The 16,345-nt window shown below is 44.1% G+C and overlaps 1 protein-coding gene and 1 non-coding gene across 2 annotated transcripts in view; both read left to right on the top strand.

The window, feature by feature from the left end:
- LOC124609007 overlaps positions 1-16,345 on the top strand; it is a 99,366-nt gene that overhangs the window by 30,109 nt on the left and 52,912 nt on the right. The gene's annotated exons all lie outside the window — the stretch shown is intronic.
- Trnat-ugu lies at positions 10,158-10,232 on the top strand. Its single transcript has one exon. It is a non-coding gene; the product is annotated as a tRNA-Thr (tRNA).

Below are 16,345 nucleotides of genomic sequence, written 5' to 3'. Positions count from 1 at the left end.
CTCTCCCGCAAGGACTCGACCACACTGTGTCGTCTCCGCATTGGCCATACCAGGCTGACCCATGGTTTCCTTTTGCGTGATGAGCCACCCCCGCTATGTGGTTGTGGAGCCTTCCAGTCAGTGGCCCACATTTTGGTTGAATGCCCCCTTCTTTTGGCTCTGCGTGCTAAGTACAGACTCCCCCACACTTTACCTTTGATGTTGGCTGACGATTCCCGGATGGTCTCTCTGGTTCTAGGTTTCCTCCGGGAGAGTGGTTTTTATTCTCAGTTTTAAAGTTTTTAATCTCCCTCTGGTGTTGGGGCAGGGCGGTGAGTGTTTGGGTGTCTCCCACTGTAGGCAGTGTTCAGAGATTCCCGATTCACCTCCCTGACAGGAATCCTCTTTTCTTTCCCTTTTACTCTGTTTTTACCCCTTCTTTTTAAGGCTTGGTTAGTTTTTCTATTCCCATACGTACTTTCTGCATTATAGCAGTTGTACCTTTTAATTCACAGTTGGTCTTGCCTATGCTGTTTCAGCATAGTGTTGGGTTCGTTCTCTTGCCAACTTCCCTCATTTGTTTTTTACTAATGACAACGTGACTGCCCTTTTACGTTTCCCCTTTATCCGTTTTATTTTTCTGACTATACTGAGATGTCCCGTTAGTAGAATGGAGTCTATTTGAAACAAGGGACTGATGACCTTGCTGTTTGGTCCCTTTAACCTCAAGCAACCAACCAACCAACCGGAACACAAAATTAGTCACAGATACAGTAGAAGCAAGGAAAGAATTTTAAGCCTTATGAATCGAAGACACAAAATAGTACATAGGAAGAACGCTTAGATGGCAAAATAAAAAAGGGCTTGAAAAATCCCTTCGTCTGCCCAAAGTCAGTGATCTGAAAACAGTAGTCCACATTTACAGGAGGAGTTTCTGGAACCAAGCTTATGTAGGAGGGTATAGTGTCGGAAAAGAGCCTTGGAATATCGCAAAAAATTGGCCAGGCGCAAGTAGGACACGCGCATTGAAGGTTCCGTACAAATTTAATTATGTATATAGACAGTTCAATAATTCTGAGCCACGAGAATCTCGATCATTTTTGCCTGTTATTGGCATTACTACTGGCAGTATATCGGTCCCCGTAATTCCAAGATTTTCCAGAATGTTTTAATTGCAGTAATATAAATGTGACATAAAATCTTGCATTAGGCTGGTGACCATTAATATAATAATCAGTAGTTCTCTACTCGGGAGGAATGTATTGCAGTGCTAGAAGTCAGACATAAAGCAAGGAATGACTTTATTGCTAATGTAATGCGCCTGCGAATGTTTGTATCACATGCAGCTTGAAATCGCCACGCATTCCAAGGCAAGCTGCAAGAGAAGTGGAGAAGAAGAAACAAGAAATCGATCCTAGACATCCTTTGTTCGGACATGACCCTCAACAGCCAAGACTGAGGTCAAGAAAAAGCTTCCTACAGAAAACTATGGCAATTCGTTCATTCCCCAGAACTCGCAGAGAGAAGCTTGGGCGAGACTCCCTAGCCGAAGACAATCACATAACGGTCAAGGAGTTCACACCTGTCATACCTGGCCTGGAAGACTTTGAACAGACTGCGAGTTGGGGTGTCAAGGTGCAAAGTCAACCTCAGGATGTGGGCTTCAGTAATGAGGAGGAAACTTGTCAGTGTGGTAACGTAAAGGAGGAACTACATCTGCTAGTCTGCAGGAACCTACCGGCTGCATGCACTCTCTGTGATCTTGCTGCAGCCAGCGAAACTGCTGTGATAACCGCCGAATACTGGGATCGTCAAAAAATATAATCATCTTGCTGTTTGCTTGTTTGTGTATATTATTGAATCTTTGTCATAAATACTGCTGTACATATTTAATTTTGCAAATTTGATATTTATTAGTTTTTGTAATTATTTTATGTCCTGGACACGAAAAATTCAATAATGATGGATATCTCATGATGGATGGATTCTGAAAAGCGTCGTATGAGCAAAAAGTTATTTCATGCCTGATGTTAACTTTTACCATTGCGACGCAGTCAGTTACAATGCAGAACTACTGATAATCGTAATTTCAAGTTTGACGTTGTATAACAAATGAGAAAAGAAATATTTTTTCGTGTGATATAGTTACAGCTTCACAATTTTCGGATTTTTTCCTTTATTTTTATTGTAAAACCCTGCTTCCTGCCAAACTTCACGATTCTAGGACAACGCGGAATACTCTTGGTTTTGATGTGTGACTTTGCGAGTATCAAAATATGTGACATAAATCGCCGTAGCTTTTGATTTCGTTGACTTGGAAGATTCAATGTTTTACACCGCCAAGCGACCATGGACTTCAGTATGTGCCATAAATTTCAACTTGATAGGTTTTTAACAGTCGGACAGACAGGCAGACAACGGACACTAAAGTGATCTTAAAAGGGTTCCGTTTCTACCGACTGAGATACGGAACCCTACAAAGGGGTAGAATACGTCAGAATGCCATGAATGAGACGCCAGAGTAGCAGCTTCGATACGACTTTTGACGAGGTCGCCCGCCAGAGGACGCCCTCGATCTTGAGTGTTGTGTCCTTGTCAGGCGAGCTTAAACGGAGCGCGCGTCTGGTGCTCGGCAGACAGTAAACATCGCAGCCGCGCACGGGTCATCGACTATCGTCCTCTGCGGTGCTCGCCAGTCACAGCCTTGAACTTGGCCGACTTTCAGCTCTCCCTCTGCCTAAACACACACTGAACGCACTTGCCGACACTCTCTTCGTGTTTGCGTCAGCTACTGAGGATCCCAAACGCAAAATTTTAAAAATCTTATCGTTTATTAGTGCTTTACGACGCCCCATTTCCGATTAATTAGGAATCCAGGCGATGTTATTTCATTCAGACTCTCTCAGTCGCTGTTTGTTTCTCACGGTAGCCCCTTATTGTACTAATTAAACTCTTTACGGCTTTTCGTCGAATGAGGCAAATCTGACAGAAATAATCGAGCTCCTTATTTTCAAACTACTAACCCTGCCTAATTCGTCTACTAGACAGTGTCAGTAACTGGCACAAGCTGAGGTTTAAAACTCGTGATACCGCTGAAGTATCACTTTAATGAGTCGACGAGCACGATTAGTAACGCGTTACAAAGAAAAGTTAAAAGTGTTAAACAAGCACAAGTTTCGTCGTATGAGTCCCACACGATTTTAGATGAAGAGGTGTGGGAAATTACAGATAAAGTAAATTCGTGAGGTTCTGTTTTTAGGAAAACCTCTTGGTCTTGGGTCAACTGTCCAATTGAAAAATTGCTCTTCTTCCGCGCGCATTGACACCTTTCCTTTGCGAAGTTTGTCTTGACGCGAATGTGAGCGTGTACTCTAAATCACTTTTACGTGCACAGTTTGGCATACTGTTTGGATTGTGGACGATGAGAGAAAGACAGGAATTCGGTGCTTTTACGTAACCTGTCCCTCTCGAATAGCGCCAATGGAGCCGCCTTGCTTAGCGTTCCCACCAGATGAACGGATCGCTGATGTGTAGCGCTTTGGTTCCGTATCACGCTCGAGACACGTTTAGAATTTAACACAAGCCATTGACACAATGGCTAACGATCGGCAACCGCTCGTTTTCCTGACAAATACTGCCGATGAAAATTTCTTCCAGCAGCGGGATGTGAAACGCCAAACCCTGGACACTATTGTTCAGTAGACACCTCTAATCCAGAGATATGGTACCTGCAGAGGTAAAGTCCCTGTTCGCAATAGTGGGCACTAGCTGCACGAGATTAATGTTCGTGAAAAGGAAGAATGACTACAGCAGTGGTGCAACAGTGACAAGAACAATCAGTACTGGATTTTCTTCACGTGCGGGTACAAGCGTTCGATGCCAAGTATCAGACGGAAAGCGTCGATTTGTTCCCCGTTACAAACAAAATGATGTTTAAAGCGGAATTTGACGTCTCCATCGATAGAGCGGTCCCAATTAGCGACATTCATTTTATCGTTATGTATTACCAGTGACACTGAAATACGAAAATAACAAGGACTCCACGAGCGACAGGATCGCCCTTGGCGGCAATGACAGCTACGGCAATGCGGCAGCGCTACTCAGTTACTGCTGGAATAAATGGCTATTGTTCCGTTTTACTGTCCCGTTAATACATATCGATGAAAAAAGTATCGAACTAGACGAATTTGTGACCGCTCTATCGAATGGACAGATAAAATTTCCGGTTTAAAACTCATTTTGTTTGTAACAAAAAGCAAACCAGCGTTTTCCGTCGACACTGTGCGTCGCATGAGTGATGAGTGGTATTTGTTTTGCTGACTCAAGCTACACAGCGCAAACACAAAATCGCAAATATCTGCCGAAACACCAGAAAAAATGGCTCTGAGCACTATGGGACTTAACTTCTCAGGTCATCAGTCCCCAAGAACTTAGAAATACTTAAACCTAACTAACCGAAGGACATCACACACATCCATGCCCGAGGCAGGATTCGAACCTGCGACCGTAGCGGTCGCGCGGTTCCAGACTGTAGCGCCTAGAACCGCTCGGCCACTCCAGCCGGCGAAACACCAGAGAAAATGTGTCTGACGACTCTTAGGAGTGACACACCGTATGTACATTGTGCAATAAAAGTCATCTTACATTAGAGTATTTGAAAGCCTACGGTGTTTTTCTTATGGTTTCATCATTCTTTAACGTTTACAGTTTTATAGCGTTAGTGCAAGGCATAAACTGCTTAATTCAGTTTACACAGCATATTGAATGCTATCAGAGTGAAGCTCAAAACTGCAGGACAGCTGTCTAGGTAACACAAGGGGGAGGAGGGGGGGGGGGGGGGGGGAAGAGCAGCTACGGGAAAGACACAGTTTTCCGTTATTCTCGGATGCTTAATGTTTTCCTACCAGTGATTCTGCAACACCAAAACAAAGGGAAGACATACGGAATTAAAGAAAGTATAAACTATAAACGTATAGCGAAAATAAAATATTTTCTGAAAGAGAACAGAAATTATGCATACTTGTGCCTCAGCAAGCTTTGTGAAAAGCTTGGAAGTTCACACGTAAAATAATTGGAAACGTTTATGGAAAAACCTGAACAGTCAGAGATAAGTGCTACAATTTTTTTCATATGCTGAAAACTAAAATGTTAACGTAGCGATGCCGTTCGACCTCTGTGTCATCCATCAACCTGTGTCGTTATATACACATCAGTATGTTGTGGTCTGTACCCCGATGTTAATACTTCGCTTTCCCGGCTATTAATGTTCGCTTTTCCAAAGCATACTTCTCCTTCACGTAGTTTTCAGAAATCCCAGAAAGAATAAGACCAAGGCTGTACCGCGAACAGAAATCAGCTCATACGCATTACAGACAACCCCACTGACTGCTCGACTACAGCTGTCTGGACTGCTCCTCGCACGCAATTTTTCCTCTCGCGAGCGAAACTTGCCACAGCCCGTCGCTGCCCCGCCCTCCTCTGCACACAGGCTCGCTTTCCAAAACCGAAAGACCAGCGCTGTTGGAGAACAGGTTTCAGAGAAATATGGCCCAACAACTAAGTCAAAACTGCATTCTGTTGTAATCTTTTCCTCACTAGCAGTGTCAGTGCACGAGACGTGAAATGTTAATAAAGTTGGACGGGGGCCTTCAGCACGAATAAGAAGACGTATGAGATGCTCGAATGCTGGTCCGCAAACAGTTATAAGTGGACACATTGAACCCAAAGAATGTGATGCTCGCGAATGAGAAATATAGCCTGTTTATGGAAATACACAAAGGCGATTCAGCTTGTTGAAGAAAAGTTCAGCTGCACACGTGCTGAAGAAATACGCCCAATGTCGTCTACTTCTTCAACAGCATCTATATCTGCGCCGATCCTCTGCAAACCACTGAATCGCATGACAAAAGGTACTTCCCAACATACCTCATACACAGGGATGTCTGAATACACATTTATTGTTTTATTGACCCATGTTGATTTTGGGGTATTTTGTCCAAAAGATGTGACTTAAAACTCACGTGCATGAATTGAAAAAAAGTTACGTTTACTGTGAGATTTCGTCTGTAGATTTTGTCATCGTCCAAGATAGCATCGAACTGAAAGCCCAGTAATTTGATGACAGAGCCTAGACTTCACCATATTTACTCAACACCGTCGACAGACTGCCACCTGTTTTGCCTAATGCTGAGCGTATATAATTATTCTATTTTCGCATCCCTACAAATTGTTTTATCCATGTATTTATAAGAAATTTCAGTTGTGATTTAATGGATTGTGTGTTTTCTCAAGTGCACACTTTCACATTCCTCAACTTTTAATGCAAGTTGCTAATCTTTTCATCAGTTTGAAATCTTATCACAATCTGACTGGTTTTTTGTGAGGTTTTTTACGAATAGGACATTATAGATAACCCCATGATCTGCGATATATCGAAAGATACTATTAATAGTGTCTGCCAGATGATTATGTTGCTGACCATTAAAAATATGCAGCCCCATGAATACAGCATGCGACAAGCTTCAATTCCCATTAACTGTTCTTCATGCCTCCAAATGAACAGCATTTCAGCAGAGCCACACAAAGTAAATAGGTTTAACACTATCTACATTTTGTATAAGGGCTGTAACGAGTACAAGTGCAGATCTTTCTATTGCTGACTGAGGGCGGTGTACTGAACAACATTGCATTAGTATTTCCGTGATTTGCAGACTAATAATTACAGCAATTACAAGTCATATGTTTTTCGGTTGGTAAGTACCTCCAAGTATATGTGGCAAGAGCATGCCAATATTTACTTTTCCCTGGGTAGGAGATCACATGTTGAAGTGTGGATGCACGGACGCAAAACGGTTAGACTATTTGACAGGCATAGTCCACTTAGTGTTAAAGTTACTACCTTGCGGCAAGCATCAGGTAGTACATTATGTGACGTGTTTGTGGGAACACTGTTCGCCGCAGAGAAGAATGAACTAACTCCCTGGTGTGTACACATATTAATGTACCAGATGTACTTAAAAATATCTGCACTTGCACACGTCACATCCCGTATACGGAAACACTACACAGCGGGTCTCTCACTCATAAATCGCATATTAATGTTGTTCGTTTGTGAGAATATCGTGTGACGCCCCGTGTAAGCGTGAGAAACGTGTAGCCGGCCGCAGTGGCCGAGCGGTTCTAGGCGCTTCAGTCTGGAACCGCGCGAAAGCTACGGTCGCAGGTTCGAATCCTGTCTCGGGCATGGATGTGTGTGATGTCCTTAGGTTAGTGAGGTTTAAGTAGTTCTAAGTTCTAGGGGACTGATGAGCTCAGATGTTAAGTCCCATAGTGCTCAGAGCCATTTGAGAAACGTGTACCAGTACATGTTGGAATTCGCAAGCGGCGGGGTCGTGATCCTATCGACATTGCACATGGTCGTTCGCAGTATTGTTGATCATATTTATAGGCGTCGAACTACTGTCGTTCGCATATGGAATCGATGGGTTTTGAGCGTCATACTCGACGCCATGCCGGATGTCAAGCATCCCACACACGGCTAACGCCTGAAAGGACAGACATTCGCTCGGCAGTGCAGGATTGTGCAGCCACATCACGTACTTTTGCTCAGTAAATTGGCTTGTTTGCACGAAAACAAATATCCACGCTGACCTTGAGACGCCTTCTGGAGCTCCGGAAACTATAAGGAAGGCAACCATTATTGCAGTTTCCCTTGATGTGGCAGCCGAGAGGTACGCGCCAATGGTAGTGTGCCTGATGGCAACACTCGGCACCGAGTGGCAGCACGTCGTCTTTTTAGACAAGTCTGCATTCTGCGTGCACAACCACGATGGACGCGAAGGTTCCGTGGGGTGTACGCAGCGTGGTGACATTGGCTGTCACTGGGTACACAAAATGATCATCTCCGGTTCACATGTCTGTTAATTTGAACAGCAAGCGTTAGATTACTGATATCTTAAGACTGATAACTATTCCCAACCTTCGAGGTCTCCGCAACGCACCTTCCAACAAGATAACGCATGTCTGCATATTGCCCTTGCTGTCCTGACCAACATCTACACAGGTGTTCAATTGTTACCTTGGCACCACTTTCCTCAGATCTCACACCCATTCAAAAACATCTGGTCACGAGCTGCTTATATATTGGCGCCCACTCTTTCACCACCCACTACCAACACTGGAGTGAAACAGCATGGAATGGCGTACTCAGGTCTCTCTTCGAAGCTTATTAGACTCGATACTGAGCCTGGTTGAAGATGGCAGCTAGATTCAGCTAGAGATGGCAGCTCAGAGTACTAAATTCGCCGTCCTGTATACCAGTAAATCGCCTGAAAATTTAACTGTGGGTGCTTCTTATCATACTCTATACACACAATAAGAAAAATTTCGTTATTTGTTGTCGTTCTTCAGTAATGTAGAACATGAACGGCACTGGTCCTAACATGCTTTCCTGAAGCACGCTTTTAGTTACTTCTACATCTGTCAGTGGGACGGACTTTCAATGCAGTTGGAACTGGAAGTGCTTCCAGCTGTCTTGAGTGCCGGTAAGACTCTCACCTGTCAGTCAGTACAGCAGGCAAGAGAGAGAGAGAGAGAGAGAGAGAGAGAGAGCACGCGCCCGTAGCCCGAGCCAGCCGCGACGGCCGAGCCGGTCCCGGCCGGGACGGTGGCCTGTCCTGGCGGGGTGAGCAGATTCAGGTTTGGAACGGCTCGGGTGCTGACATTTGTGTGGGACACGCCGGCGCGTGTTGGGCGTGGCACTGGCCGCAGGGGCAGGGGCGCAGCCAGGCCGCGACGCCGCCAGCAGAAGCCGCCGCCGCCTACTCCCCTCACTCAGCGAGGACCTGTAAAAACACGAGTCTCGTATTCTGGGAGGCGCCGTTTCACATTCCGTCCGGCCACCCAGATTATCGTTTCTCCTGATTTCCACGTGTCGCTTAAGGCAATTGGCGCGCGATGATTATTTCTAACGCCATGACCGATTTCATTCCCTATTTTTTTTCCAGTCAGCCCTTTTTCTTGGGCCGGCCGCGGTGGTCTCGCGGTTAAGGCGTTCAGTCCGGAACCGCGCGACTGCTACGGTCGCAGGTTCGAATCCTGCCTCGGGCATGGATGTGTGTGATGTCCTTAGGTTAGTTAGGTTTAAGTAGTTCTAAGTTCTAGGGGACTGATGACCACATAAGTTAAGTCCCATAGTGCTCAGAGCCATTTGAACCATTTTTGAACCTTTTTCTTGGTCTATAATGATCTCGCTTTCGATGGGACATTAAACTCACCTTCACACATCTCTCTCACCTCTTTCCAGTCTCTTCCTCCAGTTGCAACCACTATACCCTGGTGAAAATCAGTCTAAAGTCATGGATACTTGTAGGAAAATTAATATTGTCGGTTGGAATAGTTGTGCACAGTGTATACGCAATAGTATGAGATCCAGTACAACGTCGAACGCAAATACGTATTATCGCTTTTGATGTCGGTAGAGCAGTATACAACAAGATATCTAAATTTATGCCATTGGTGACCGTACAGCTGCCGGCCAGAGTGGCCGAGCGGTTCTGGGCGCTACAGTCTGGAATCGAGCGACCGCTACGGTCGCAGGTTCGAGTCCTGCCTCGGGCATGGATGTGTGTGATGTCCTTAGGTTAGTTAGGTTTACTTAGTTCTAAGTTCTAGGCGACTGATGACCTCAGAAGTTAAGTCGCATAGTGCTCAGAGCCATTTGACCGTACAGTTTTCAAGAATGAAATTATAATTAACTCAGTACCATTATCTGCTGACGGGCGTTGATATAGATCAACGGGAACAGTTAAAAATGTGTGATCCGACCGGGACTCGAACCCGGGATCTCATGCTTACATGACAGACGCTCTATCCATGTGAGCCATCGAGGGCAGAGAGGATGGTGCGACTGCAGGGATTTATCGCCGGCACGCTCCCCGTGAGACCCACATTCTTAACTTATAGTCCACACACTACATTCGTAGTGTCCGTGCCATTATACCCATTACTCGCTGCAGACAATCTACCGAGTCCCGTAAGAGTTCAGGCAAATCGTGTGCATCCGCACTGAAGAACAGATGCCAGCTTCACATCGTTTAAGGCTAATCGGCTAATCGGCTGATGTGGGTCTCACGGGGAGCGTGCCGTCGAAAAATCCCTGCAGTCGCACCATCCTCTCTGCCCTCGGTGGCTCAGATGGATAGAGCGTCTGCCATGTAAGCAGGAGATCCCGGGTTCGAGTCCCGGTCGGAGCACACATTTTCAACTGTCCCCGTTGATCTACATCAACGCCCGTCAGCAGCTAGTGGTATTGAGTTAATCATAATTTCATCTAAAATTCTGGTAGTACAGGGTAGAACTCGGAATAAAGGCTCTGTGTGGTGTTAGTGTGTGTGTGTGTATGTACCTTGACTGAAGATAGGGAGCAGAGACCATTAGTGACAGTGAGTATTCTGTGTACAAATCACGATTCTGACAGTATCATGTGGAAAACAGTTACCATGAGATGAAAAAGTAAAAGTCGGTGTGCACAAGGATATCAGACTCTCTAATCTTCAAATCTCCACGAAGTCGAACCGTTCAAGTACAGTTACTGGTAATTTCTATACACTGCAGAAAGAAGATGGACAGAACTGAAGATATGAGCAAGGTACAAAATTATCTGAGGCATCAAAAAAAACGGTTACTTTCGCTCAAAGCAGGGGTGACCAACTGTTATTCTTCTCAACTTGTTGCTGATTTACAGTTGTCAGTATCTGCCAGACGCGTACAACAAATTTTGTCAAATGAAAACATCTTGTCGTCAAGAAACGACTGCAGAAACCTGCTGTAACATCCAAAAATAAGAAGACTAAATGCACTTCAGAATGCGATTAAATAATCTGTGACGAGAAGTAGTTTAATGTAGATGGGCCAAATGGATTTCAGTATTACTGGTATGATCTGAGAACAGAGCAGAAGGTAAGAAAGAGAAAGTGTTATGATTAGGGCAGCCATCTGCGCTGAAGGTAGATCACGCATTGCTTGGCTGAACACTAGAAGTTGCTCTAACGTGGTACACTGATATGGTAGAGACAGAATTGACTAGACTGTATGACGACCTAGGGAATGAAAGTCTAATGCTTCAATAACATATTGCATCTGGTCAATCTTTGTGGAATACCTGCAAGGCGTGTTTATCACTATGGAGGGCAATTTGAGGTCGTATGTGAGCTGAAAAGTGCGAGAAAAGAAGAATGGGTGACAACTGCACTGCAAGAGCTAAAAACTCTAACAAAATTAATACCGAACAGAATTTTTGAGGTAATTAAGAAGAACGTAGATTGGAGAAAGTGCTAACAATGCAATAACACAAAATAACAGCGAGTGCCTTTATGCCTGTTTCGGTCCGGGTAATGGAAACACCTCATTTGGTACTCTTGCTATGAAAGAAACTACGTAATTCCGTCACGACTGCCTATATCACTTTAATAATAAATTTGATACAGTGTGCTTCAAACACTGTACTATTACTTTCGTAGGAACCTTGTCTTGGTACTGATTTCCACTACTGTAGAAGACATGCACTGCAATGACACATTCAATGCCAGCAGACACGTCCAGTGCGAGACTCGAAACTGCGATCTTCACTTACCTAGAAACACACTATCCAGGCCGTCCTCTTCATTGGAGACTCTTACGCGTCATATATAGTGAACACAACTATGATCTAATAGTTGCGAAAATGTGTTCCTGCTTTTTTACACGATAGGCTGAAAGCTCAAGAAAATCATAGGATAGTCATACTGCACAGAAATCACAGGCGAAACATGCTTGGATCATAAATCAAAATGATGAAAAATCGTAAAAGCAGACTTCCACCAAAACATGTTTACCTAGCACACACGGGACCTGGATTTAATGAGTCTTTGCACAGTATGTGAGCGGCGTCTTCTAGCGTTTGTGTGTCGGTTAAGGGCGCTCAGCCACAAGGTTATTACCCGATCACGATAATATTGCACTTGGCGTTCCGTCGACGTTATCAGAAACACACAGTGACGTTACAGTAAGCAAGTACAGTGATGGCTAAGGAAAACGTATATCACTGTGAATTATTTCAAGACAGTTGTGCGTACATTATCAAGTGCTTCAGCGTGTCCTCATGAAATATAACAAAATAAGTCGAACAAAGCGCTCTTGCTCTCAGGTGTAATAATATTATGGTAGATTAATACCACCACGTGTGTTGCTAGCACAGCATGCATCTGAGCCATAAGAATGTAAACAGAACTGAAGTGGTTTGTGGTCTGTGCAACCCCGTCAACGATCCAAGAGACTGCTCTTGCGTACCTTGCATGTAACCTACCGAATAAGTATTCGAAATCTCAGAAGGAGGTCTGTGCCTTCGGTTGTTTACATTCTAGTCATGGTACAGTATGATATGAATTTATTCGCTCGTTAAAAACAATGTACAATCTAAACAAAAGGCTTACCTTAGTTAATCTGTCGCATGAATGCGATGCTTATCTAGATCGTTTCATTGTCTCAGAAACTGACGCTCTACGCGATGCGATGTATGACAATTTCAATTTGTTTTTATTCGTGTTTCATATCATCATATTTAATGCACTGCTAAGGAAACAAATGAGTTTCTATTGCTTTTTCCTGTGGAAACCGAAACGATAAGATAATATTCGGACTCTGTGGGCATGGAAGTCATGAGAGACATCTTATTTTACCCTCTTTTGCGTCAAACCAGTCTGCACCGCCCGCTGTGGCCGAGCGGTTCTAGGCGCTTCAGTCCGGAACCGCGCTGCTGCTACGGTCGCAGGTTCGAACCCTACCTCGGGCATGGACGTGTGTGATGTCCTTAGGTTAGGTAGATTTAAGTAGTTCTAAGTCTAAGGGACTGATGACCTCAGATGTTAAGTCCCACAGTGCTTAGAGCCATTTGAAACCAGTCTGCATCGTTTCCCGTCTACTCTTGAAATGCCATCTGATGGAAACATAGTCTCCGATACTCAAAAAACATTGTCACCTGACTGGTGTCATAATTTGTAATTGCCTATCAGCTTTGGTGTAAACTTAGTGTGGTGTTATACCTCGCATGCTCACCAGTTCCGCTAACAAATGGAACGCAATGAAGATGATTCCATACCGAGTGGCCTTAGAAGTAACTGACTCGATCCTCTTTGAGGGTATGAATCAAGCAGTGATTTTGTACATAAATTAATCGAGGTTAATCATGGGGATGTAGGAGAACGAGAAGAACAATACCAAACTCGTAAGAATGGGAAGAGCCCAAACTGGTCTCCTTAATTGCGACATATTCAGCATTCAAGATTTACAAACAACAGAAGACGAATATTTAGCACTGGAATCTGGATGAAAGAGTGCACTTGTGTTCAAATTCAGGTTCACATGTCATGCAGCATGAATTAAAATAAGATTTAAAATAAGGTTTACCAGATCGGAGTCAATGAAGCTCCTAAAAGGTTGAGATGAGCGAGAGAGAGAAACGCTCGCAACGAGGAGCAACAGTGGACTACGATGGCGCGCAACATCTCCCCTTGTTGTACCGAAGGTGGCCGGCGGTTGTCCACGAGGTTCTCTATGATAAACACGGACGGTACGTGTCTTCTGCTCCAGGACACGTACAGAAGTGAAGTTGACTTTCTCTACTGGGTCTTATTTAAATATTTGATCTTAGCCAGAAAAGGACAGGCTATCAAGATAGGCACGATTTTCCATTGTCACCCTGAACAGCAGTTCCTACAAAAACTATGTCTGTCTTACCGGTGAGTTCTGCGGAAAATGTTCAGATCCATTAGGCTGCCAGTACCTGGCTGGAACTAACTGCCAACTACCTCCTAGGCATGCATCCTGCTCTCTTGGCGTCCTTGTTCAAATCAATATCTTCTCTTACGGCCTCTTGGTGATCACCAGTAATTATATTTTGAAAGGCGTTACCTTAAGGCCCAAAATTATTCCTGTACAGAGGGTATAATGTTCAGTAATTTCAGTATCACTCTCGTTTCGGGGACAGAGAGAAAACAGGGAAGCAGATGGTGCAATGAAGGCTTTCACGACCGGATGTTTCAGCTGCCGAGAATTCTTCCGGATTGTTCGGCCGTGGTCCATATAACTCTTCTATCCATGACGTTTCGTCCAAAGCTACGTTAGACATCTTCGGAGTTGCTCCTGGTTGTGCTGAGTCTTGCTGAGTCAGAAAGACTCAGCACAACCAGGAGCACCTCCGAAAATGTCCAACGTAGCTTTGGACGAAACGTCAGGGATAGAAGAGTACCTTGGTCCACGTCCGTACAACCCGGAAAAATTCTCGGAAGCAGATGATGTTTTACTTTCATTTACAGCGTGATTCCCTAATAAAATAAATGTAGCACCAGAATAGGACCGAATCAAAACTACAGTAAGACGGTACAAATCGTTACATATTGTTTAAAATACCTTGCAATAAAAAGAAAGTCTATACTATACGTTCCCCCTTGCATTCTTCATTAGTTAACGTATCCGTTGTTATAGATAATATAAAAGAAGACTATAATATGTTTGTTTGCATGATCATCTCCGCAGCAGCTATTAAAAGCAATTACTATTGGTTTCTCCGTCTTAAGCTTACTGCATTTAATTAAAGAAAATTTTTCATCAGACTTGTTTCGCCTTTTTTTACAAAGTATGTTCTGTCGTCATTCTGGAAATATGTATGTTGTACGTTTTGGTTGTTATAATCTTAACAAGCAAAATGAATGACGATATGTATCCATATTTCCAGAATGAACACAGAAGATGCTTTGTAAACAAAACCGAAGCGCTTCTGTTGTAAAATTCTCTTTAATTAATTGCTGTAAGATTAAGTCGGAGAAACCAAAAATAACTGGTAAAACAAGACGCTTCGAACCACATAACATATTTGTGTCGTTCAGTAGTTCAGGGTTTTAATTGCCATGTCGAATGGTCTTATTTGCATTCATCTCATTTAGAAGAGAATGGCAGTAGCAGGTGTTCTATGAACGTTATATTACTAGAGTTTTGTCCTCTATCTCCATGTTAACTCTGAGTTATCCGCTAGTAGGTGGACGATACTTCCACGGCTGCACGAACTAAGCGAACACCGGAAATTTTCCGACAACAGAACCTTTTTCGGCCTTTTATAGTTCTTGAAAACAGCAGAACAATAACATAAGACTTCTTAATAATGACGATTGACGACCTCTTAGGACCAGCTGTATAACGTCCTGGAAGTTAAGACTAACGGGACCGGCAAAGGGCAGTTTTACGTCTATTGGCAAGTCAACATCACGTAACGGGTCTGAAACAGGGCTCTGTCGGCAGACTTTTGTCTCACATTTAGAAAATTTCCCGTCATCTGTGAAAAAAAAACTTCCATAGCAAACAGCAGCAAAGCATTATATTAATATACCTGTTCTGAAGAACTGTGGAATATTATTCAGAATGATAATCTGTTCTGTTTACAGAAGTGACTTAGTAGTCGAAATACTTAAGTAGATAAAAGTTTGCTAATGTTTGCCATAGAGCCAGCTTCAGGAGTTTCGCAGTTTTCATGGGTTTCAACCTTTCGCGGTCTATCTGTGCAAGTCATCAACTTAAAGCTGCTCAGTACAAGGTAACAGAAATACGTCACACATTCTTTATGTAAAATCACTCACTCGTCAGCCCTGAAGAACATCGCTCGTTTCCTGCCGTAGGTGCAGCGTACGGAAATCAAGGAAAATATGAACTGGTACAGTTACAACGCAATACTCTGCGCTTAGATTTCAGAGTCTAACCAAACGCTGCCATCAGCTAAGGGTAAGAGCGCCATAAACAGCTGAGACGTCGGCAGAACGAGTGTTGTAGCACATGTGCAGGCGAGTGTAAGCGCAGCGGTGACGTTGCCTCCGTGCGGCAGCTGTCACGGTCTCGTCCGCCTCACGCCAGCACGCTGGCGACACACTTTCTCCGCTGCGCAGCCCGCAGACGCGCTCCTTTGAGCAATCTGAGGAGGAGGATGAAAAGGACGGCGGGAGTGGGGGGTGGGGGGGGGGGGGGGGGAGCGGAGGAGCAGCACAGTTAAACCACCCTCCTACATCACTGCCTCAGGTACCCGAGAGCGAAAACCAGGGAAATCCCGGTGATAGAAGAAGACATTGTCACGTTAGAAATTGGACAACAATAAGTCAGTCGGCCCTCTTGTAGTGATCACAGTCAGGGTGGATTTCTGTGTCCTTAGTTCCATCTCTAATAATTTTGGTGTTTACGCCACATTTATTATTTCCTCACCATGTGTTATAATTGTGTCGTGTCTCTAGATGTGCAGAACTGAATATGTTGTCATTTTAAAACTGAGAGTAAGACCATTCGCAGGAAA

The sequence above is a fragment of the Schistocerca americana genome, chromosome 1 (assembly GCF_021461395.2).
Source record: "Schistocerca americana isolate TAMUIC-IGC-003095 chromosome 1, iqSchAmer2.1, whole genome shotgun sequence".
NCBI lineage: Eukaryota > Metazoa > Arthropoda > Insecta > Orthoptera > Acrididae > Schistocerca > Schistocerca americana.
The sequence above is the reverse complement of the archived record's forward strand: the minus strand, read 5'-3'. Positions and strand labels throughout refer to the sequence as shown.